General features: G+C 47.0%; 4 protein-coding genes and 1 pseudogene across 5 annotated transcripts in view; 3 read left to right on the top strand and 2 right to left on the bottom strand.

The window, feature by feature from the left end:
• LOC310827680 (uncharacterized protein) overlaps positions 1-25327 on the top strand; it is a 919426-nt gene that overhangs the window by 646002 nt on the left and 248097 nt on the right. The gene's annotated exons all lie outside the window — the stretch shown is intronic.
• Positions 1-25327, bottom strand: part of GIMAP8 (GTPase, IMAP family member 8) — a 212140-nt gene that overhangs the window by 93841 nt on the left and 92972 nt on the right. The window lies entirely within an intron of this gene.
• LOC310827821 (erythroblast NAD(P)(+)--arginine ADP-ribosyltransferase-like) overlaps positions 1-25327 on the top strand; it is an 840324-nt gene that overhangs the window by 728162 nt on the left and 86835 nt on the right. The gene's annotated exons all lie outside the window — the stretch shown is intronic.
• LOC310827726 (GTPase IMAP family member 8-like) overlaps positions 1-25327 on the top strand; it is a 59302-nt gene that overhangs the window by 18026 nt on the left and 15949 nt on the right. The window lies entirely within an intron of this gene.
• On the bottom strand, positions 12979-13727 carry LOC310828585 (GTPase IMAP family member 5 pseudogene; annotated as a pseudogene). Its single transcript has one exon. The product of its transcript is annotated as a GTPase IMAP family member 5 pseudogene (transcript).

The raw sequence follows: 25327 nt of genomic DNA, 5'->3' as shown, positions 1-25327 counted from the left end.
GAACTAAAAAGTTTCAATACGTATTGTGTTGACTTGTTGAGGTTAATTAATTGTCAGATGAAGTTATTAAGTGCTGTGAGCCCAATTTTTTAAAATTTTTAAAATTTATTTTAAAAACATGATGTTTTTGCCATTTTGTCACATACCCCCCTCAATGATGACACCCCACTGGTAGGGGAGAATCTGTGCGGTCTAAAATAAATGTATACTGAGCTCTCAAGAAGATTGTCCTGCATTGAGGCAAACTTCCCTCCATGGTCCCTAGATGTCAGTATAGGCCTAGGAGCGTTCCATTTCTTCGCTTTCCCTTATTCTGTTAAGGAGAACTCTCCTCTGGAAAACTCATCCCATGCCAACACTGTCCCTGTTTAGGTGCCAAGGGAGTGGGATTCTGAATTCCTGTGCTTTTGTGTTCTACTTCAAGATGGTCTCTAGCCCTGTTTTGGGGAGAGCTGAAGCCTTCAGGAAACACACCCTGAGGCAACGCCCTCCCTTGCCCTGTGTCTCCAGCACATCTTTGATTACAAGGCAGACAGACCCCAGGACCCCAGGACTGGCTCCACTTAACTTGTAAGTCACGATATGTTGCAAGTTAGAAACACATAACTCATAACACACCCATTAAGCGCTGCAAGAACAACCATTGCCAAGACATGGAAATAATTACAAATAATGGTTGGTTATGGACCAATAGTCGAATGCAATCTGGCAAACAACAGGATTGGAAAAACTGCCACAAAAATTAAAAGTAGCAAGAGGGCAAAAGAATCATGATGGTTTTTATGCAATCTGATGTGACTTTATTGATTACACTAATAAAGAGGCATATGGAAGAACCGTACCCAAAGCTTACAGCACAGTCTAGCGTGCATGAAGGACATATTTTAACTTTCCCGCTACCCCTTTCCTATAAATTCCTATAGATTCTAATTGTTATTGATACAAAATTCCTCTTACCTATTGTCACTGTTACTTTGCACCATTTCATATCTGTAGTAATTGTCATATTTTTGCTATATACACTTTGACGCAACCTTGTCAGAAACAATTGTCTGTGTGTTTATTGTTGTTTTAATTTTATGTAATTGTTGCATGTCATATGCTCTAATGTAAACAAAGATATATCTCAATGCAACCATGATAAACAGCTTAAAGATGAAAAGGAATAAGAACTATGTTAAAAAAGGTAAAGGTACCCCTGCCCATACGGGCCAGTCTTGACAGACTCTGGGGTTGTGCGCCCATCTCACTTAAGAGGCCAGGGGCCAGCGCTGTCCGGAGACACTTCCGGGTCACGTGGCCAGCGTGACATCGCTGCTCTGGCGAGCCAGAGCCGCACACGGAAACGCCGTTTACCTTCCCGCTGGTAAGCGGTCCCTATTTATCTACTTGCACCCGGAGGTGCTTTCGAACTGCTAGGTTGGCAGGCGCTGGGACCGAGCAGCGGGAGCGCACCCCGCCGCAGGGATTCGAACCGCCGACCTTTCGATCGGCAAGTCCTAGGCACTGAGGCTTTAACCCACAGCGCCACCTGCGTCCCACCAAGAACTATGTTACCCACCCCCCAAAAAAGAACTGAACTGCGTTGAATGAGGACACCCAAACATTTCTCCCATAGTCCATCCAAGCAGCAGTTAAACATTTCTAAAAAGTATAAACACACACACAGCGAGATAGAGTTGCATTACTTGGGCCTTCCTTTTGTCTCCATCTCTGGGCAGGTTCTGGACCATCAAGGACTGACCACACCTGCCTTGTCCTTAAGGACCTTCATCTCTGCACCATGTCCCAGTCCCCACCCCACCCCCACCCCCTGCACCACTGCTGGTTTGGTTGGTCTTCCAGATCTATGGGTGGTGTTGGTGCTGGGGAGATGGCAGGAAGTGACGTTGCTTGCAAGACATATCCATGCTACTAAGGCAGGGCAGGAGCCCAGCTGATGTAAGGACCATGCTGTGTGACTGGGAAATGCCCTGCTCAAGGATCCTCTGTTGGACCATGCTGGCTACGTATTGGTGGGATTGTGGGTTAGATGGCAAGGACGGCGGTGGCAGCACACTGTGCTACAGAGCTGGGAAACTGGGTCTCACTGACTCTCCCACCTCCTTGCTGGGGCGAAGGAACAGCAACACAGGTCCCGGGTAGAAACTCTGGTGCCTCCAGCAGGGTGGGGGCACCTTAAAATCCCTGGGGCACTTTGAGAAACACGCCCCACCCTTAAACGCCATGCTCCAGTGGTACTGGAGGAAGAAGTGGGAGCAAGCTCTGCTTTGGGCCTTCTCATGCCATGCACAGCTCGACAACTTTCTTGGCCAGCACTGGGAAACTTGTGTCCAGGAAACACGAAGGGTGTGGGGGAGAGAGAGGTCAACATCCCAATGCTTTGCAAGGTGAACGCCAGACAGAATGCAGCTCCCAAGGTCCTTGTGGCTTGGCTTCCAAGTCCTGGTAAGAGCTCAGGGCGTGGCTTGGTGGACCTCCTCTGAGCGAAGCACTTTGTAGACCACCCAGTAGAAGATGTTGAAGACCAGGAAGGTGAAGGGGAAGACCGCCCGAGAGATGGTGTCGATGCGCTTGGCCCTGTCCAGGTAGCGCCTCCGGAGCATCTCGTCCTCCCTCAGGAGCGAGGTGGGAGGGGGTGGCCTGTAGAGGTCAAGACTTTCCATTGCCCCACCGTCCTTCATGTGCTGCAGGCAGTGGCCCAGGCCGTAGCCCCGGAAGTAGAAGCGGCTCTCGCGGACAACCTCCTCCTCCTGGGGAAAGAGAAAGGGAGGGAGCAGCCCGGGGAGCTGGGGTCATTGCTTTGGAGGGGTAGTCACGGCTTAAAGGTTCTCCGTCTTGTCCACAGGACAGGGGGGGGGGCCTCGATGCTGCTGCATCATGGCTCAAGCCCAAAATCCTTCCTCCAAGGATGGTGGCTTGAACCAGGGAACTGAAACTAATGGGAAGCAATTGCTTTTGAGGTAATGCCGGAGACATGCCACAGCAGAGCAGGTGGGATGTCTACAAGGCAGTCAAACCAACAAGATGTGTTTGCTAGAAAGGCAAACACGGGGGAAGTTGGATCTCTACAGGAAATCCTCCCTCGGAGAGCCACTCCCACTGTCTCTAGCCAGGTAAAGGTGAGCAGCCTATATAAGCTGGTCACGTCCCCGGCCTACTCGCTCTCTTGATTCCTGATCTCCAATCTCTGTCATCTCTTCTCTTCAATGACTAGGGATGTAGGACATGCGCTCAGTATGAGAAACAGCTCAAACTCCACTTTAAACTAAACTACCATATATGTCTGTAACTACCTTTTAAGCCTGGTGCAGGACTGCTGCTGTGAAACCGGGCGAGAACCTAAATCTATCTTTACTCATAAGAATACTGTGTGTTTATTGTTTTAAGAGGGGGAGAAAGGGGAACACCAGGAAATCCAATCTGTGATAAACCATCCTGGATTGCTTAAATTAAAGGGCTAACACTAGTTTATCAACAGCTTCCTTCTTATTATTATTTTCAGCAAAGGGGATGTACTCTGCTGAACTCACAAATGTGAGTAAGGAAGGATAATATCTAACAAATATATTATCTCTTTATTTCTATACGCCTTCTCTATTTCCAGCTTCTATAGTGTGTGTCTGTCGAAGAGCTCTGTGCCACTCAGAACGCATGCATGCCCTGATAACAGCTGCCCTTCGATCCTCCTAAGCTCACTTCCAGCACACCCAACCCTCTCTCCCTCTGGGCTCCTTTGGCTTACAAGGGCTGTGTGCTGACCCCACTGCCAGCAAAAACCCTTTGCTCCCACACATACAGGGGGTGCTGTGCATTTGTGGGCAACACTGCAGGGTGGGTTTCTCACAGGCAATGGGGAAGGCGGTGCAAGGGAGGGAGGGGGAAAACACGAGGGGTGGCGTGGAGAAGGGTGTCAGGCGGAGAGCAGGAGACCTGCGGGGTGGCGAAGGGGGTGGGGAAGGGGTGTGTGCTTGCTTTTTACCCTGGAGTCGGTGTTGCCGAATTGAGAGAGGGTCTCGCAGGTGGACTCACTGCTGGGCGTGACCTCCAGCTGCCGTAGGGACTCCAAGCTGGACGTCTGGCTGTTCAGACCCTTTTACAATCCAGCAGGGAGTGCAGATCAAACAGAAACAGGAGAGTGGATGACCGAGGGTTCGGCTGACACAGAGCGGCTCTGGGCAGGAGCCCGTGCAATGGGTCTGTCCATTGATGCCCATAGGCGTGGCTCGCTCTGGCTCAACAGGTCTCCTCTTAGAGAGCTTGGTTGACTACAGTCCTCTGGGTGGACTCACACATGCACCCACCAGGTGCCTGGCAGGCCTGCCCTCTCCTCTTTGGAGGATGGCAGCAAAAAGGCAGTGGGCCAGTGGGGCTTAGAGGCCCTGGTGGGTGGCCTGGAATCACAGAACCGTAGTGTTGTGGAGTTGGAAGGGACCTGCCCAACCTTCTGCAATGCAGGAATCTCAACTCAAGCAGATGGCCATCCAAGCTCTGCTTCAAAACCTCCAACGAGAGAGAGAGTTCACCACTTTCCAAGGGAGTCCGTTCCACCCAAAGACAACCCTCATTCCCCCCCCCCACAGACACACAATGCCTCCAACGAAGGGCTCAAAATGGCGTGTGGGCTTTGAGGGCACATTCACACAAACCAGCCATTCAGGAGCTCCCAGCTTAGGCAAGGAGGAGGAGGGGAATGGAGGAGGATGAAAGGCAAGGTTTTGTGGGAGATTGTGGGATGGCAGCATCATTACAGGCGTGCGCGCGCGCACACACACACACACACACACACACACAGAGAGAGAGAGAGACACACACACACACACACCTTGATAGGACCTGAACCAATGGATTCAAATGACAAGGAAGGAGATTCCATCTCAACATCAGAAGAGCCATTGAACCATGGAATGGACTCCTTTGGGAGGTGGTGGACTCTGCTTCCTGGGAGGTTTTGAAGCAGAGGTTGGATGGCCATCTGTCAGGGATGCTTGAGCTGAGATTCCTGCATCCCTGGGGGTCTCTTCCAACTCTACAATTCTATGATTCCGTCTCGGCTTGCCAAGTGGCCAGCCTTTAAGGCTGCGGATATAGAACTGGGAGGGTTTAGTCAAGGCTTGCTGACGTCTCAAAAGAAGGCCATGGGATAAGGAGGGTGAGGAGAAAGGGGCTGAGCAGGATTGCCAGGCACTTCTGTCTTCCACTGACTCCCGCAGTTTGGTCAGACTCATGCTGGTAGCTTTGAGAACACTGTCCCACCATCTCGTCCTCTGTCGTCCCCTTCTCCTTGGGCCCTCCATCTTTCCCAACATCAGGGTCTTTTCCAGGGAGTCTTCTCTTCTCATGAGGTGGCCAAAGTACTGGAGCCTCAGCTTCAGGATCTGTCCTTCCAGTGAGCACTCAGGGCTGATTTCCTTCAGAATGGAGAGGTTGGATCATCTTGCAGTCCATGGGACTCTCAAGAGTCTCCTCCAGCACCAGAATTCAAAAGCATCCATTCTTTGGCGATCAGCCTTCTTTATGGTCCAGCTCTCACTTCCATACATCACTACTGGGAAAACCACGGCTTTAACTATATGGACCTTTGTTGGCAAGATGATTCTCTGCTTTTTAAGATGCTGTCTAGGTTTGCCATCGCCTTTCTCCCAAGGAGCAGGCGTCTCTTAATTTTGTGACTGCTGTCACCATCTGCAGTGATCATGGAGCCCAAGAAAGTAAAATCTCTCACTGCCTCCATTTCTTCTCCTTCTATTTGCCAGGAGGTGATGGGACCAGTTGTTGTCCAAAAGGGAATTATAGAAACTGGAAGAACCAAAACTTAGAGGTCCTTCCATTCCCACTTGTTGTACAAGGCAAGAACGTTTGCAGATAAGCTCAGTTCTGGGTAAACATGGCTACAAATCAAACTCTAAACCGAATGACTTCACCTGAGAACGCCCCTTCTACATTCTAGCCACACCGAAGAGGGAGCAAGCTTGTTTTCTATTTCTCCGGAGGGCAGGATCCAAACCAGTGGATTTGATTTACAAAAAAGGAGATTCTAACTAAGCCTCAAGAGGAACTTTCTGAAGGCAAGAACTGTTTGATGCTAAACAGACTCCCTCAGAAGGTGGTGGAATCTCCTTCCTTGTAGGTTTTTAAACAGGCTGGGTGGCCATCTGTCATGGATCCTTTAGATGTGATTCCTGCGTTGTGGGGGTTGGACTAGATGGTCTTGTGGGACTGTTCAGGGTGGCAGGAGAGAATATATTGTGTATTAATATCCTTCCTAACTTGTGCTAGCAAGTTTCTTCACTTAGCAGAGTGCAGTCCGCTTCTGACACAGCTGGTTGCAAATTCGTGTGAGTTTCTTAAGACAACTAGCAATTCAATCTGGCTTGTCTAGATTGAGATACAGTGGTGCCCCGCAAGACGAACGCCTCGCAAGACGGAAAACCCGCTAGACGAAAGGGTTTTCCATTTTGGAGGTGCTTCGCAAAACGAATTTCCCTATGGGCTTGCTTCGCAAGACGAAATTGTCTTGCGAGTTCCTGCGGTTCCCCCCCTTTCCCCCCCTTTCCCTAAGCCACTAAGCCGCTTAACAGCTGATCACTAAAAGCCGCTAAACCGCTAATAGCGCTAATCCACTAAGCTGTCAATGGGCTTGCTTCGCAAGACGAAAAAACTGCTATACGAAATGGATTAATTTCGTCTTGCGAGGCACCACTGTATGTTCTAATATTCCTGGTAAGACCCTTTTGAATCCCTCCTAAAAGAATAAAGACACCACAGTCTTATTCATAAGTAACGAAAAGTAGTTTTACATATGATCCGGCCGAGCACAGTGTGATCCCTGAAGGCAGGCTTAAGGCTTAAAGTTACAAACATGTACAAACAGGTTTACCCCATATGGGAGATGACCGGAGGGACTGCTATGGCAGCCAGCAGTCCAGTCCAGGGGAGGCAGGAAGCAGGCAGGACAAAAAGGGGAGGAAAGAGAAAGGCGGCAGGGTGACTTGGCCTTTTACCACGTCTGGAAAGGTCACTCCCACCCACTAGTCACAGCAAGGAAGGATGCTCCAGGCCAGGAGGAACAGGAAGTTTCGACTGGCTGGACCAAACATCCCCTTGCATGTCCTCTCTAGCAAAACAAGGAATGTTGAAATCAATGGAAAATGTAAGGAGCCATATTACGGATTGGTTGCAATACCATCGGTCACATGAAATGTTTAAAGTAGATAGGAAGAATGGTTTTTCGCACCAAAGCTCACAATTCAAAAAAGAACTTCTATGAAACAAAGAGAAACTTTTGTTTAAAATGTATAATCTGTTATTAGACTGGGAAACAAAAGACGAGTCCTTTCTGTTGGGGATAATTCAGACTGAAATTCCCAGGTGTCAGAAAAGGTTGTTTATGTGTGCCACCACTGCGGCCCGTGTTTTGTTAGCGCCAAAATGGAAAACGAGCGAGGTCCCAACCAAAGGAGAATGGCAGCTTAAGTTGACTGAATATGCACAACTTGCAGACTTAATGTACAGAGTAAGAGAACAAGAAGAACATACGTTTAGAGAAGATAGGAAACTGTTTATTGAATATATGAGAAATAATTGTGTACAGCTGAAAATGCTGGCGGCATAAAGATAAATTCAGCAGTGTAAATAAGTCTGGATGGATGCAATAATGGAATACTGAATGGTTTAGTTTTTGTAAAATATGCAGGGATTTATGATATGTAAAATGAACCATGGAAAGAGAAGAAGGGAAGTCATTGCTATTTTAAGGATTTAAAATGAGTATTTTCAATTGTAAAACAGAAAATTTAATAAAAATTATATAAAAACAGAAAGGGGTGAATCCTTGGCATGGATCGTGCCCCCCTTTCCCCTTCCTTTTAGAGCATCACCCAGGAGGGCAGACCTTGCCTCCAACCACCAACCGCCCCTACAAAACCAAGTGCAGAAGGCCCATTGTGGCATCTGCAAAATATCCCCCCCCAATCCCCCTCCCAATTTCCTCCTGCAGGAGGGATCCCCCCCTCTGCTTAATTCCAGCAGAACAGAGGGGTGTTTTCACTACCTTGACTTCTGCTGGGCAGTTTTGTCAGCCTGGGGGTCTTCCTGGTCTGGCTGTTTCTCTCTGCAACTTCTGGCAGCCTCTGACTCTCCCTGTCCCTCTCAGAGCTGATGCAGGTTTGGGGGGCACATTAATAGCTGAAAATTTGACATACGCTCAGCAGTGGAAACTGAAAGTGTTTTCTTCTCAGTTGATTCATCCAGTTACCCATCTGTAAAAGGGGACCAAAAGAGCATCAAAAGAGCCCGGCTGATGGATCAGGCAAAAGACGGACCTGGAAACCAGGTGCCCCGACAGGGAGCTCACAAGCAAGACGTAAGCACAATGGCCTCATCCACACTTGTGATTCTCAGCAGCTAGGGTATTCAGAATGCCAAGCAGACTAGAGTAACACAGGAACTATGTATAAGGCAGCCTTATACAGAGTCAGACCATGTGCTATAGACGCATTACTGCCCTTGATTGGGACACTAGACTTCAGTGGAGGCAGCCTGGAATAGCCTTAGCCTTTTTTGCTCCTGCATCACACTGTGGGCTCATGTGAAGCTTGTGCTCTGCTAAGGAAGGAACTGATTGACCGTCTCCTCACAACAGGAGAAAGCCGGTTGCAACCAGAATGCTGTTGCTTTCCAGGTGCCAGGCCACACCTGGTCAGACCACACCTGGAATCCTGTATCCCGTTCTGGGCAATACAATTTAAGAAGGATGTTGACAAGCTGGAAGGTGGGCAGAGGAGGGTGACCAAGATGATCAAGGGTCTGGAGACGAAGCCTTGGGAGGAACAGTTGATGAGGTTGGGGATGTTTAGCCTGGAAAAGAGGAGACTGAGAGGAGATAGGAGAGCCATCTTCAAATATCGGAAGGGCTGTCCCATGGGAGGGAGAACAAGATTGTTTCCTTCTTCTCTGGAGGGGAGGACTCAAACCAATGGCTTCAGGTTATGAGAAAGGAGGTTCTGACTAAACATCAGGAAGAACTTTCTGACAGTAAGAGCAGTTTGACCGTGGAACAGTCTCCCTCTGGAGGTGGTGCTCCTTCCCTGGAGGTTTTTAAGCAGAGGTCGGAGGGCCATCTATCATGGATGCTTGAGCTGAGTTTCCTGCATTGCAGGTGGTTGGGCTAGATGACCTTTTGGGTGTCTCTTCCAACTTTACGATTCTATGACTCAGCTTTCTACTCTGCTTTCTGTTAAATGATCCAAGAGCAAATTGCCCACCCTTTCTTGGGGCTTACCTCTGTGGTTACGCCTGTGCAGTATGGCCTGAGATGAGGACAATTTCCCCAGGCTAAGCTTGCCTGGTATGGGACGCAGGTGGCGCTGTGGGTTAAAGCCTCAGCGCCTAGGACTTGCCGATCGAAAGGTCGGCGGTTCGAATCCCTGCGGCGGGGTGCGCTCCCGCTGCTCGGTCCCAGCGCCTGCCAACCTAGCAGTTCGAAAGCACCTCCGGGTGCAAGTAGATAAATAGGGACCGCTTACCAGCGGGAAGGTAAACGGCGTTTCCGTGTGCGGCTCTGGCTCGCCAGAGCAGCGATGTCACGCTGGCCACGTGACCCGGAAGTGTCTCCGGACAGCGCTGGCCCCTGGCCTCTTAAGTGAGATGGGCGCACAACCCCAGAGTCTGTCAAGACTGGCCCGTACGGGCAGGGGTACCTTTACCTTTACCTTTAAGCTTGCCTGGTGAATGCTGGAAAATTCAAGAATTCCTGCCAAACCACACAGGAGAACCGCTAGCCCCACGTGGGGCACCATCTGTTAAAGAAAATTCTGGGTTGAGAGACTACTCAGCAGCCCAGCTCGTCGGGGTACCAGTCCCCCGTGGGTCCCTGCGGTCAGTAAAAGAAGGAAATTCCAGCCAAGCAATTTGGAGCAAAACATCAGTTAGTAGACTTAGATCCTTTATTGTTGCACAACAGGTTCAACAGCAGCAGCAAGTGAAGCCTGAACAAAGGGCGACATTGACTTTTAAGAGTTGCCACCATATCCCAGGATACAGTTCAGACACCATCATCAATACATCATTGCTACATCACTAAAACACCAGAAAGGGGAGGGTTATACCCAGTTAACATAAACAGACATGTTGGGGCAAGTCCCCAAGAACAAGATTAACATAGGCTAACACCTCTTAATTGCCCACCACCCAAAGTACAATTCCCTTGGTATCTAGATCCCAAATCGATGATGGGATTCAGCTTTCCTTGGTAACAATAAGCTCTGGGCATTTCCTGGGAAGGGAGGAGTGTATGTGTCTGAGGGATTATGGTGGGAGGTGGGAGGGGAAAGAGTCCTTTTTCCAAGGGAAAAGGGCATTGGAATGGAGGAAATTGGCAAAGGGGTTGATTTTATATGATTTATAAAACTAGGTATCTTCCCTGAGCTGTCAAGTCGAAAGGATACATTCAGGCATAATATTTGTAGCATTTAATAACTTTAAAGATGTGCCTCCCTGTAATTTCTGTAACAACATAAATTCGTGTAACACACTCCAGATATATGCATGTGAAATAAGGTTTGCGTGCAGCATAAAGCAAACATAACATGTGCGATGAAAGTGTGAAGTCTCTGCTGCGCTGTTGTGCAAAGAGGAGAGAAACTGCTATCTTGTTTTGCATTTAAGGTGGCGCAGAAGATAGAAACCACTGATATGAAAAATTCCTGCCTATCGGGGTTTCCCACACTAGGCAGGGTGTTATTTCTAACAGTGCAAATTCTCAGAAATGGTCCACAGCACATAGATTTCGCTTTCGCTTTTGCTGTTTACTCCCATAGTTTCCCTGCAGCTTTCTCTGCCTTTCTTGTCCTCCTGAGCCGGGAGAGCCTTCTGAAATCTCAATCAGGGATAGTCCGACCACGAGGTGGGAGAATGCATGTTCTGAAAGAGCCCCTGTTTTCCAGGGACAGCCCAGGAATTGCATAAGCCATCCCAGTTTCTGATTTGATCCTGGAATGTCCCGGTTTTCCTTTTTCCTCCCCTCGAAGTATCGGAGAACAATTAAAAGTGGTGTGTGTAGGTGCAAAAATGGACTCCTGCTTATCCTGAAAATAAAATTCCTGCACCAAACAGAGGAAAAGGTGATGGCAGCGCACAAAGCCCCTCCTATAATTTTGAAGGAAAAGGTCACCAATCCCCTTTCCATTCCGTAATTGCAATGCTTCAGCTGCCAGCCATTTCTCAGGAAACACTGGGAGTGTGTATTCCTTAATTGAAAATGGAGTCTTGCGCCGTCTATTCATAAGTAAATCCCACGGTATTCAATGGTGCTTACTCCCAGGTAACTGGGTAAAGACTAGGCAGCTTCACACTGCAAGCCGTACCATGTTTACTCAGAAGTAAGTCCCACCGAGTTCAATAGGATTTCCCATGGGGCTGCCCTACAAATACCAGACAGATTAAAGGGTCTGAGGAACAAGGAAGTGGAATGAGAGATGCAGGAGAAATTTGATCCAGCTTCCATTGAAAAATGAAAAGTATTTGGTACAAAGTTGTAAGTGGGACAGGGGAAGGGGGTTAAATATGCTTTCTGCTCCTGTTTTTGAATATGAAAAAAAGAAGAAGAATTGTTTTCTGGAGATGTGTGTTAAATAATTCCCTTCCCAAATGGTAAAATATCACAACTTTGGGAAGAGGTTCAAGCATGTCTCTTGCTGTGCAGGACCTGGTGTCCAGGCACTCATAAGAATTGACTGTACATTTATTTGACTGTAGGGCAGTAAATGTGAACAGGCCTCTTTTGGTTTCCTGGGGCTTATTCCCAGGAAGTGGATACAGGATGGCACTGTATGCTTTGGTTTAGGATTGGTGTTTGGGGAAACAGGGTTTTTAAGCCTTTGAAAGCTGTCTGTCCACAATCAGGACCAGCAGGACACAGCAGGCATAAGATTGGGTGGTAGGGAGAGAGACTGAAGCAGCAATGACCGGACACTCTCTAATTTTGCATTATGACATGCCCTCCCCATGGCAGCCACATAGTGCTCTGCCCCACACCCCTGCCAGCAGTTTTATGACTCCTACCTCCCACCACACTCTCTCCAAATTCAAAATGTACCCCTGATCCAAAACAGTTGGTGGCCGTTTGATCCAGCTCCCATTGAAAGGTGGAAATAATAAATTTCCACTTTCCAAAACAAAATGAAACACAGCCAATCTCTGAAATCCTCGCTTTGTGGAATTTCGCAACACAGTTCTCCAGCCAGAGTTCACAAGAATGCATATAACTGTGAAAATGACATGCAAATATGCATTTTATTAGGGACAGTGTCTTGCAAAAGTATGTACGTAATTTACAAAGGTGTTTGTTAGGAGAAAGTGACACAAAAATATGGCTAAACTTTCATAATGGTTCAAAAATAAAAACAATGCATTTCCAGAGAGTTTAAGACAGGAAAAATGAGAAACTGAGAGAATGGAAGTGGATTGATGTATCCACTACTACGTGCGGTTTAGGAAACAGCAGACAATTATGTTATTATTTTCATAAAATTCCTTTACCTCTTGATTGTAGAAAACCTCAAAGCAATTTGCAAAATGAATAAAACAACAGGATTATGATTAATAACAATGAAAACATCCACAAATTAAAACCAGCGACAAACTACAACCTATCAGTATTCTAAATATGTGAGTAGCCTTGTCTAAACAAAAATGTTTTTTGCAGGCGGCAAAAAAAAAGTTAGCGAAGTTGCCTGCCTGATGTCGATATGCAGGGAGTGTTGGTGCCGCCACACCAAAAGAACCATTTCTTATCAATGCAGAACAGATATTATGTGGCATCTGTAACTGTGCCCATTCTGCCAATCGAAGCATCCAGAGACCACATGTGGGGTCAGGCGATCTCAGGGCTAAACTGCTCCCAAACTGCTAAGGACTTAATATCCTGAGAGCAACACCTTGAACTTGGCCTGGCAGCAATTCGGCCCAGGTGTCCAAGGCTGACAAGCACCCTACTGTCAACAATGGTGGCATCCTGCACTCATTGCAACTTCCAGATTAGGCACAAGGGAAGCCTCACATATTTTAGAAAGAAATGAAACACTGTGAACTAGAGGATATAAGAGCAGCCTTCAATTCTTTCCCCTTCCCCCCTCTTTCCCTTTTTCTTTGCAGGGCCTTGATCCGTCCCAGAGCTTTTCCATCAGCAGCTTGGAGGCCTCCTCCTTCTCTTCTCCAGCTGCCTTGTTATTCAAAGCAATGTAGCAATTCCCACATTTCTTAACCAGTTTCAGGAGCGCCTTGTTTTGGGAATTCTCCACATATTCCTCCAAGGATTCACCTTTCAAATCCTCTTTGTGGGTGAACAAGACAAGCATGCGCTCCCCAAACTTCTTCTTAAACACCTTCTTGACCATTTTAGCAGTTTTCTTGTCTTCCGGAGTGAAACGGCCCACAGTGATCACCAAGACCGGAACGTAAGGACTGGACTTGCAGAGGTTTTTGATCTCTTGCTTGTGCTGTTTGAGAGATTCTGAACTAGAGACAGCGGGCGTGTCAATCACAGAAAACCTCTGGCCCTTAAATTCCCCACTCTCCTTCTCAACTTTCTGAGTTGTTGGCTTAGATGAAAAAGCCGAGTGAAATTTCTCCCGTCCGAGGAGGGTGTTCCCTGTGGCACTTTTCCCCACACCAGCCTTGCCAAGAAGGACGATACACAGTTCCGATTCTTCCTTGACCAACCACATTCTTTCATTGGATCCCCGGGGGATCCATTACACGTGAGGGGGGAGTCCTCCCTTCTTCCCTGTCCCTTTTCTTTCTTTTTAAAATATTTTTTCAAATTAATTTTACCTTTATGATTTGACATTCAAACTTAGAATACAATAATGAAATATTCTCTGAATTCTCTGACCTCCCTCCTCCCCTCTGTGGAGTCCACAAACATCTTCTTCTACATCTGAGACCATTCTCTATTTATCTATATACTCTTCAGAGAATAGCTGGAAGTGGGGAGGCAGAAAAATGTCCTACTTTCCTTCCACTCTGCAGTTTTAACCTGAAATCTGAGGTGCAGTACTGCGCCCAGAGCTCAGAAACTGCTTGCGCCAATGAAATTCCCTGTCACAAAATGCGCCTAGAACAACGGGAGTTTCAAACACTGGTTAGGTAGCCACCAGTCATGGAAGCTTTAGATGAGAGTCCTGCATAGCAGGGGGTTGGACTAGGAAACTCTGTTGCTGGGGAAGACCTGTTGCTGGGATAAAACTTGTTGCTAGGGGCAAAACTATGCAAGGATCATTTCAAGCCTTTTTTTAGACTACACTAACAGGAAGAAGATGCTTGATCTGAGAGCTGCTGCCATTCAATGGATGGAGCTGTGAGAACATAAGAATGGGGGACAACCTGGCTTGCCAGTAGTACATGTGAGAAGAATCTAGGGGGTCTTAGTGGACTCCAAGCTTAACGCGACTCAATAGTGAGATGCAGCAGCAAAAAGAGGTTGGGTGGCCATCGGTTATGTATGCTTTAGTTGAGATTCCTGCCTTGAATAGGGTTGGACCAGCTGACCCTCAGGGTCCCTTCTAACTTTGCGATTCGACAATTCTATGATTCTGTGAGCAGGATGAGATGTTGCCCAGCTGGAGGGAGCATCTCTGAGCAGGTGCAGAGTGCAAATGGCCTTCTCTAGCTGCAGCAATTCATCATGTGAAAGGCTGGGCTGGATGAATCCCTATCTGGAAATTAAGATTGCCGGAAGAAATAACAGCAACCTCAGATATGCAGATGACACAACCTTGATGGCAGAAAGTGAGGAGGAATTAAAGAACATTTTGATGAGGGTGAAAGAGGAAAGCACAAAATATGGTCTGAAGCTCAACATCAAAAAAACGAAGATCATGGCCACTGGTCCCATCACCTCCTGGCAAATAGAAGGGGAAGAAATGGAGGCAGTGAGAGATTTTACTTTCTTGGGCTCCGTGATCACTGCAGATGGTGACAGCAGCCATGGAATTAAAAGTCGCCTGCTTCTTGGGAGAAAAGCAATGTCAAACATAGACAGCATCTTAAAAAAGCAGAGAATCACCTTGCCAACAAAGGTCCGTATAGTAAAAGCTATGGTTTTCCCAGTAGTGATGTATGGAAGTGAGAGCTGGACCATAAAGAACGCTGATCGCCGAAGAATGGATGCTTTTGAATTCTGGTGCTGGAGGAGACTCTGGAGAGTCCCATGGACTGCAAGAAGATCAAACGTATCCATTCTTAAGGAAATCAGCCCTGAGTGCTCCCTGGAAGGACAGACCGTGAAGCTAAGGCTCCAATGTACATTTCCAAAATATAAGATATAAAACAATAAATAAATAAAACCTACATACAGCAACAGCGTTTTGTCCCTCAGTCAGCAGCACATGGGCTCATCCCTCACTAGAGGATGAACCTTCACCTTTCCCTGTAACTAAAACCAAAAGCCTGCCTTCAGGATCATACTGTGAACTGAATGTGAGTAAATCTTACCATTGTCTGGATAGGAATTAGGAAGATGTCTGGGAATCCAGGAATGAACAGCTTTCAAGGGACTCTCAGTTTATAGCCCTTTGCAGTAGTCCAACCGAGAGATGACAATGCAAACCCAGTCCTTATTATGGAAAACCCTTGGTTGGCCAGACTCATACCATACCATCCAACATCCCTCAGCTGAAAATAGTGACATTTCTCACTCTCCGCCAACTGACCTTCCTCAAACCCCCCGTTTCGTCCTCCCCCTAAGCATTTCCTATCAGAAGAAGGGTTGGTCCCTGAAATGCACCTGCTAGGGTGCTCTGGAAGGATCCCTCATTTTGACACCACCAGAGGGCCCCCCACTCACCGGAGCCAAGTGGGGCAGCCCTGCGCTGCCTACCTGCCCGTGCAGAGGGGAGCCCAACCAGCTGATGTAGGCCTAGGCAGCCGAATCCTCCCTCCGTCTGCACCTGCTCATTGTGGTCCTGAGCTGTTTTGCCACCTTTGCCAGATCAGGGCAGGGATCCCCGTGGAAGCCTGTCCTTGCATGGGGGCACCTGGTTGCATCCCCTCAGAATTTTGCACCCGGGGCCATGGCCCCCCTGCTCCATGCCATGCCACTGCCAACTGTGGCTCACAAATGGTCCAACCTTCACCATTCCCACCACATGATTCTTTCAGAGGAGGGTCAGGAGAGAGGAGAGAGGAGAGGTCCCAACTCCATTTCCAGACTCTGTCACAAGCACCGCCATGGGCAGAAGAAGCCTTTTTCCAACCATCCAAGCCTGTGACTTCGGCTGGTGAAGCCGCGGTTTAGCTGGCAGCACTCTCAACTGCTCCCCCTCCACCTGTGATGGCCTGGGACTCAGGCTTGGACTCGGAACCAGAGGAGACTCAGTCTGCACCAGATCCTCTGCCTCAGGCATCATCTGAACCAAGTCTGGGGCCTGATCCTGAAGAGTCCCAGTCTACAGAGGTTCCCCTGCAACAAACACCAGCTGGACCGAGTCAGGGGTCTGAGCCTGCCCTGGCTCCAGATGCGGGGATGACCTCATTGCCTTCAGTTGGGCCATTACTTCCAGCTGCTCCACTACCAGTTGGGTCAGGGGAGGCTGAGGTGGCCTCTGGGTCTAGTCACCCACCGACGTCTCCCGAGCTGCAGAGACTAAGATTTGAGAAAGGATGAAACTGGGGTGTGCTGGTCCCGGGGGAAAGGTACCGTGATCGTAGTCAGAGTTCACGAGATGAGAGGCGAGGTCCGAAACAGGGAGCCGGGCGGGGAACAGGAACGCTGGGAGGTCAGAAGCAGAAGGCTGGGCAGGGAACAGGAACGCTGGAAGGTCAGAAGCTGGGAACCGGGCGGGAACAGGAGCGCTGGAAGATCAGAAGCAGGAGGCCAGGCAGGGAACAGGAACGCTGGAAGGTCAGGAACAGGAGGCCGAGCAGGGAACAGGAACACTGGAAGGTGTGAAGCCAACAACGACGTTGCTCCCGCAACCTGGGACCGGGCTGACTGACCTTTATCTTCTTCTAAGGCCAGGGGCGGTCCCGGCCCCCAGGAGCCCCGCCTCCTCTGGCCTTAAGGCGAGCACTCCTCCTGGGAGCAACCAGTTCCCTTCGCCCCTCTGCCCTAAGCCTCTGTAGTTCAGGAGAGGCCGAAGGGTTACTGGGCCCCGGAGGAGGCTCACCTGTAGCCACTGAGTCCTCAAGCACCTCTGGGGCCAGAAGGGTTTCACCTGGTGCCTGCTCCTGAGGATCTGACACAGGTGCAGGCTCCTCAGAATCTAGGCCTTGCCCCAGTTCAGCCGGCCCTGGAGGCGGGGACTCCTGTGCAGGCTGGGATTCCTCTGGTTCAGCCTCTGAATCGGAATCCCAGGCCATCACATGGGGAAAGCCCCAGGCCCAGATGGGTTATCTGCCAAGTATTACAAGGTCCTAGAGGAATACATAACACCAGTACTATGTGACGTAATCAACGAGATACTAAGAGGAGGAAAAATGCCAGCATCCTGGAAAGAAGCCTATATCACGTTGATCCCGAAACCAGATTCAGACAAACTTAACATCAAGAATTACAGACCGATTTCATTATTGAATAACGACTACAAGATCTTCGCAGATATAATGGCACACAGACTTAAAAAGTGTTTAACTAATCTCATTCATATTGACCAGGCCGGTTTCCTTCCCAACAGACAAATAAAAGATAACATTAGACATACAATAGACATTATTGAATATTTAGAATGTCATAATGAAATTCCCGCTGCTTTAATGTTCATCGATGCCGAGAAGGCTTTCGACAATGTCTCCTGGGGTTTTCTGATAAAGTGCCTGGAAAGATCAGGGATAGATGGCACATTCCTGGAAGGAGTTAGAGCAATCTACACACAACAAAGAGCTAGATTAATTATTAACAATACCCTGACAGAACAGTTTGAAATAGCAAAAGGCACTCGACAGGGGTGCCCTCTGTCACCGCTGTTGTTTATCATGGTTTTAGAGATAATCACAAACAAGATAAGAAAAACCCCAGAGATCCGTGGCATAAAAATAGGAGCGAAAGAATATAAACTGAAAACATATGCAGACGATCTTATGCTGTCATTGGAAGAACCAAAAGAGAGCGTCGGCAAAGTGTTAAAGCTACTAGAGGAATTTGGAAAATTATCCGGATTTAAATTGAACAAAGCAAAAACCAAAATAATGACCAAAAATATGGAAGAAGAAACCAAAAACGATCTTGAAAGTCAAACTGGAATTAAAATAACTAAAAAAGTAAAATACCTTGGAATCTGGTTAACTATGAAAAATATAAATATGATTGAAAACAACTACAAGAAAACATGGAAAGAAATAATGAAGGACTTGGATACATGGAATAGAATGCATCTCTCGTGGTTGGGGAGAATGGCGGCGATTAAAATGAGCTTACTACCTAAATTACTCTTCCTATTCCAGAATATACCGATAATTAGAGGAACCTCAATATTCAAAGAATGGCAGAGATTACTTTCTAAATTCATTTGGCAGGGGAAGAGACCAAGAATTAGATTTAAATTGCTCACAGACCAAAGAGATAGGGGTGGTCTTGCGGTTCCAAATTTGAGGTTATATTACGAAGCTGCATGTCTTTGTTGGGTAAAAGACTGGATTGTCATCAAAAACAAAAACTTGTTAGATCTAGAGGGGTTTAATCTAAGATTCGGTTGGCATGCCTATTTATGGCGAGACAAAGGAAGGGTTCATAAAGGTTTTTCTAATCACATTTTCAGAGGGCCACTGCTGGAAGTGTGGGAAAGGAATAAAAAATTGTTGGAGCAGAAAACGTCCTGGTGGTTATCACCAATAGACATTTTAACAATTAAAAAATTAAACATTGAGGGGGAAAGATGGACATATGAAGATTTACTAACCAAAACAGAATCCGAGTGGAGGATTAGACCTTACGAAGAAATAAAAAGCAAGCTGACTGGCTGGATTCAATACCATCAAATTAATTCAATGTGGAGGGAAGATAATAAGATCGGAATAAATGACAAGAAATCTAGATTTCAGATTGAAATAATAGAAAGTAAAACAAAATTATTATCAAAAATGTACAACCAGTTGCTTGAGTGGGACACCAAGGACGAGGAAGTAAAGGATGTGATGGTGAAGTGGGCGGTAGACCTAGGGTACAACATAGAGTTTGACAAATGGAAGGCACTGTGGTGTAAAGATATGAATTTCTCAGCATGCACGACACTAAAGGAAAACATGTATAAGATGATGTACAGATGGTACATAACGCCGGTAAAACTACATAAAATGTATAGAACGGGCGATAAACTGTGTTGGAAATGTAAGAGCAAGGAGGGCGATTTCATCCATACGTGGTGGACGTTCGAGATTCTCAAAAAATTTTGGGAATCCATCTATAATGAATTAAAAAAAATTCTTAAATATACGTTTGTTAAAAAACCCGAAGCCTTCCTGCTGGGGATAATTGGTAAGGATATCAAAGAAGAAGATAGAACCTTTTTTCAATATGCAACGGTGGCCGCCAGAACCCTCATAGCACAGTACTGGAAAACACCAAAAATCCCAACACTAAAGGAGTGGCAACTTAAATTATCCGATTATTTGGAGTTGGCTAAATTGACACAGAAAATAAGAAACCAAAGAAGTGCAAAATTTAACAATGAATGGGATAAATTTAGGATATATATGGATATAGAGACAAGGGGAAAATCAAAATGTTGATCAGAAACACATATGTACTTACAGAAATCAAAGTAGGCATGAGATAACGCTTACTACGTAAAAAGTTTTATTAAGGAATAGACACAGCAGATAGATAAACAAGGTAATATTTTCTGAAATCGAGATAAAGGGAAGTCGATCAATGTCATTTAAAGTTGTATGTATTTCATGTATTTCTTTTTTTTCTCTTTCTCTTTTTCTTTTCTTTTCTTTTTTCTTTCTCTTTTTCTGTTTTTTCTTTTTCATTTTGTCTTTTGTACGTTTGTGAAATATATTTATGTCAAAATTTAATAATAATAAAAAAAGATTTGAGAGAAGGAGAGACCTGAGTACTCGCAGGAGAAGTGCTCGCCTTCTGTCGAAACAGGGAGGTGAGTCGCTGAGTGATCAGGACCGGCCCCCTACCCTGACAAAGATAAAAGGCTGTTGGACCCCGCCCCAGGTTGCGGGAGCAACATTGCTGTGTGCCAGATCCTGCCTGAGATCCTGTCCCTGTCCTTGCCTGGTTGCCTGCCTCGTGTCCTGCCCTGGTCCTGTTGGACTGACTCCTAGAGGAACCTTCAGATTCTGGACCGCCTTTCATGGGTTACCCCTGGGACCAGCACACCACCTTTCGGCTCTGGGTTTTGGGGGGAAAGCAGGAGAATGGCTCTTCTGCCGGGCTTCTCGACACCTCACAGACCTTTGTGAGGCTTTCTGCGGGTGTGTCTAGTCCTGGCACTCTCCTCTCTTGCTCCTGCCAGCTTTGCTTTGATCAGAGTGATTCGTTCCGCACTGACATATTCTGAGTGGCAGAAGACCGGAAGACCGAAAATAGCAGACTATATTAATAAACATGTTTGAGAGGATGAAATTTGATAAGATGGGACCTTAAAACACAATTGTATATCATCTGGGTTATAAACATTGATGTTGGGTAAGTGGAGAATCATTAGTGTTGCTAAATTGGAATATGATTGTTGAGTAACAAATGTAGCTTTCTATATGGAACACACACACACACACACACACACACACATTTTGAGGAGCAAAAAAGAGGACACATTTGCCGACTTCTACTGGAAAAAGAGGACACATGGCAGCCCTGTATATGATATTCCCCACCCAATGCAGCAGGGTGTCAAACTCAGTGGGGGAACACATACCAGAATCTGGTGCGCTGTCTTCTTTCCAACGGGATCTGAGCCACCACTTCTGCCCCTGGGACGTTTGTTACAACATAACACATTAGATACAAACAGCCTTTGATCAGCAAACCCAACACCCCTGGGACACGGGTCCTCAAAAGTGCAAACTTGAGAGAGGTTCATTGTAAATTTGTGGGACCCATGATAAAGAAAGACATGATTTCCTTCTCTCCTTCCTTGGAGGTTTCTAAGCAGAGGTTGGGTGGGCAGCTGCCAGGGATGCTTTAGCAGGGATTCCTGCATTGCAGGGGGTTGGACTAGATGACCCCCGGGGTCCCTTCTGACTCTAAGATTCTGGGATTCCTTTCCTTTGGACTTGGCTTCTGCCTTGGAGCCTATTGGGGGTGTGAGACTAGATGTGGAGGGGATGCTTGCAGGTGGGTGAAAGTCTCCTTCCTTCCCCCACATTCTTAATCCTGCAAATGCTTGTGTGGTGTAGTGGTTGGAGCATTGGTCTAAGACCAGGGTTCAAATCCCTGAAGCTCACTGGGTGTGGCCTTAGGGGCCGGTCACTGCCTTTCTGCCTGACCTACCTGACAGGGTCGTTGTGGGGATCAAATGAGGAAGGGGAGGACCATGTGCACTGCATTGAGCTCAGTGGAGTAAAGGGGGGGGGTTGGGATATAAATAAATAATAAATAGTTATTTGTAATATTTTTGTAGTCTTCCCAAAGGTCTTGGAGCAGGTCCATCACTACAGAATCCAGAATATGCAATAAGTAATACTGTAATGAAGAAGCAATAAAATACCCAACTTGATTGAACAGAAGAGCGTTAAGAAGAGCCTGCTGGATGAGACCAATGGCCCATCGGGTCTAGCATCTTCTTCTCACAGTGGCTAAGCAGATGCCCCAATGGGAAACCGTAAGTAAGGTGTACAAAAATGCATATACTATGTTGAAATGTGGTGACATCAAAGTGCAATGAGTTTTGGTGGGGACTGGGGATAATGGGGGCTAAACCATAGCAAAGGAAAGGTGGATGGGGCCCAAGCCACAGGCACCATCTTTCCCTAGGTTCAGGTGGAAGGTGTCCATTTGGAAAGCCTGTTCCCTCTCAGTGCAGAAATGTCATAAGAGGTGGGGATAACCGGCAGCCAGGTTGGCTTTAAGAAAGGATGAGATGAACTCCTGGAGGACAATGGCTACTAGCCATATCCTCCACTTCCACTGTGAGGGACCAGGGTGCAGGGCACCCATTACTGGGGGCCGGGGTGGAGGGCTGCTGTTGCACTCGGGCCCTGCTTGTGGGTGTCATCCCTAAGGGACATCTGGTTGACCACTGTGAGAACAACTAGACGCACCATCGCCTGTTCCAGCTGTACAACTCATTTTAGGCTCCTATCTCATGGTGGGACAATCCCTCATTGTTCTGCCTGGAATTTGGATTTCTGAAAGTTGCCCCCACATGAGAAGGGAAATCAACTGCAGGTGACATAGTGCAGCGAAAGGCAAAGGCTTCTTGCTGTGGGATGTTTCTGTGAATTCATGCAGTTAGAAAGAATACTCCACACAGTAACTGAAATTATTACTTCCATGTTGAGAAACAGGAAGGTGCTTCTACTATGAGAGTGAGTGTGGAAGGGAGATGGCTTCTAGATTTCATATCCCCTGCTGCTTAAAAACAAAATATCTTCCAATATCCCAAGGGCTGTCCTATGGACAGTGTTTTCTCCTACTCTGGAGGAGAGGACTCAAACCAATGGCTTCAAGTTACAAGAAAGAACATTCCGACTAAACCTCAGGAAGAACCTTCTGACAATAAGAGTTGTTTGACAGTAGAACAGTCTTCCTTGAGAGGTGGGGGGCTCTGTCCTGGATGCTTCAGCTGAGATTCCTGCATTGCAGGAGGTGGGACCAGACGACCCTAACCCTATCCGATTCACACTTTCTGAAAGCATACTCAAACCCAAACAACCATCCATTGACATTCACATTTCTCCGTATTTATCAGTGCAGTTTTCCAGCCAAGCAAGGTGTACAGAAAATCATATCCTAAGGTATACTGTATGCTGAAATGTGGAGTGCTGCACTTTATAACTGGGAAAATGAGAGGGAGAGACTTAAGAGATTCTCCCATCCGTAGCCAGGAGAAAGACCACAGATGGCCAACTGCCTATGTCCTGGCTTTCACTGACTCCACTTGGGACATTATGAAAGAGGGTCTGAGAAGAAGAGAGAGAGAGAGAGAGAGAGAGAGAGAGAGAGAGAGAGAGAGAGAGAGAAAATGAACCTCTGGCAGTGTGCTGGATCAGGCCAATGGCCCTTCAATGGCATTCAGAAGCACCACTGCCTTTGACTGTGGAGGCTGAGCAGAGCTAGGTGCCACCGATGGCCCTCTCCTCCATGAATTTGCCTAGTCCTCTTTTCAAGCCCTCCAAGTTTACTGCCATCCCTGCCTTCTGTGGGAGTGAGTTCCATAGTTTAATTCTGTGCTGCATTAAGAACGGCTTTCTATTATCTGAATCCTCCAACATCCAGCTTCTTGGATGTCCGTGAGCTTAGGTGTTGAAGAGATAAGCCGAGCAAGAGGCAACATAATAGATGTTTATAGAATTCTGCATAGTATAGGCAAAGCAGAGTGAGTGTTCTTGCTCGGCTTATCTCTAAACGAAAAAGTCTCAAATGCTGCAACCTTTCTTCATAGGGGAGTTGCTCCATCCTCCTTGAACATTTAGCTTGCCCTTCTCTGAACCTTCTCTAACTCCACAAGATCCTCTTTGAGGTGAGGTGGCCAGAACAGAACACCAGCACTTGCCTTACCAATAGGCTGGAGAAATGAGCTGCTGGTGAAAGCTCCCCATCTTTGAAAAAGGGGTCTACATTTCACAGGGAGGCGGAGAAATAAGGGGTGGGGAACATTGGGCCCCCAGAAGTTGTGGAACCACAACTTCCATCAGCCCAGGCAGTCATGGGCAGTGGCCAGGGATGATGGTATTCAGCAACATCTGGAGAGCCAAAGATTTCCCACATCTGGTTTGCACACACACAGTGTCACTGTTTGTTTATTTGCAGAGTTAAAGATTGTTTATTGGCAAGTATTTATTTGCAAAAAAAAAAAAATATTAGGACATGTCAATGTTCAGTTTTTGTTAATTGATTCTCATGAAAACTTACAGATTCTGGCTTCACACAATTAACTCAAGGCAGTGTCAATTTACTCTTGACACTGAAAGCCAAGGTCTGCTTGACCTAGAAGCTACTTACTCTGATTGGTTAACGACCAGCACTCAACTCTGTTATCTAGGAATGCTAGCACAGTTTGTGTTAGGAGGGTGTGTTAGGAGAAGAAGTGCTGTGTATGGTTAAGAGAGAGAGAGAAGGAAAGGATTTATTTTGCTTTGTTTTGTATGCAGAAACTCTGCTGGTTTTATTTTTCCTTTTAATAAATCCTGTAAATAGTTATTCTGAGTCTAGCTGACAAGTCATTTCCACCTCAACTAGCTTCTTCGCTGTGCAGGAAAACTCTGCTACGTTTGGGCTAAAGCCATTAGAGCTATGCCTGACACTTCAAAGTTCCAAGAGGTTATGGGTATTGTGCTGCCAGCCTGAGTTGTGGTGGTGTCAGCATCAACGGTGTTGGTTCCAGTAGTTCCAGAAGTTGTTGTTCCTGTTGGTGCAGCAGATGGACACTGGTTGGTTCCTGACTGTTGTGAGCTGGTGACGCAGTGGACACAAGGACAACAGTTGCAGCGTGTGAGTGCTGGGTGCTGTGGTTCCTGTTTTCTCTCTCGGTGGTCGTGAGTAGCTGGTTCCGGGTTCCAGGGACATCGCTCTCAAGATGGCCTCACAACCAGTTCAGATGGCTTTTGAGCGTCTGAATGACTCCAATTACTTGCTGTGGTCGGAACGCATGCAGGCAGTGCTGCAGAGGGATCGTCTCTGGCAAGTGGTGAGTAAGTTTCCTGCGAAGCCTGATGATGAAGACCTCGATAAAGACCAAAGAGCAAGGGCCACAATTGTTTTGGGGCTGGAAGATTCCCAGTTGCCGTATGTGAGGGGAATCAAGACAGCTAGAGGTGTGTGGCAAGCACTTAAAGAACTCCATGTGCGTGAGACAGCAGTTTCCAAGCTGTTCATTCGCAAGGCATTGTACAAGGCAACGTTGCAGCCTGGGGTTACAATGCAGGAACACCTACACAGTTTACAGTTAAAGTTTACTGGGCTACAGGAAAGAGACTGTGCGTTAGACCAGCAGGAGAAGGTGGCTATTATTTTGAGTTCTCTCCCGGAAAGCTGGGATAATTTAGTTTTGTCTCTAGAAGGCATACAGGAGCGTGATTTATCAGTCAGTTATGTTACTGGGCGTTTGATTGAAGAATGGCAGAAGAGGCAAGAAAGGTCGTTTGCTGCAGAGGCTTCTACAGGCGGGCGGTTTGGAGGGAGTTCTCATGCCGTGCCAGAGGTGAAGCAAAA

The sequence above is a fragment of the Podarcis gaigeae genome (genome assembly GCF_964106915.1).
Source record: "Podarcis gaigeae genome assembly, chromosome: 12".
Taxonomy (NCBI): Eukaryota; Metazoa; Chordata; class Lepidosauria; order Squamata; family Lacertidae; genus Podarcis; species Podarcis gaigeae.
The sequence above is the reverse complement of the archived record's forward strand: the minus strand, read 5'-3'. Positions and strand labels throughout refer to the sequence as shown.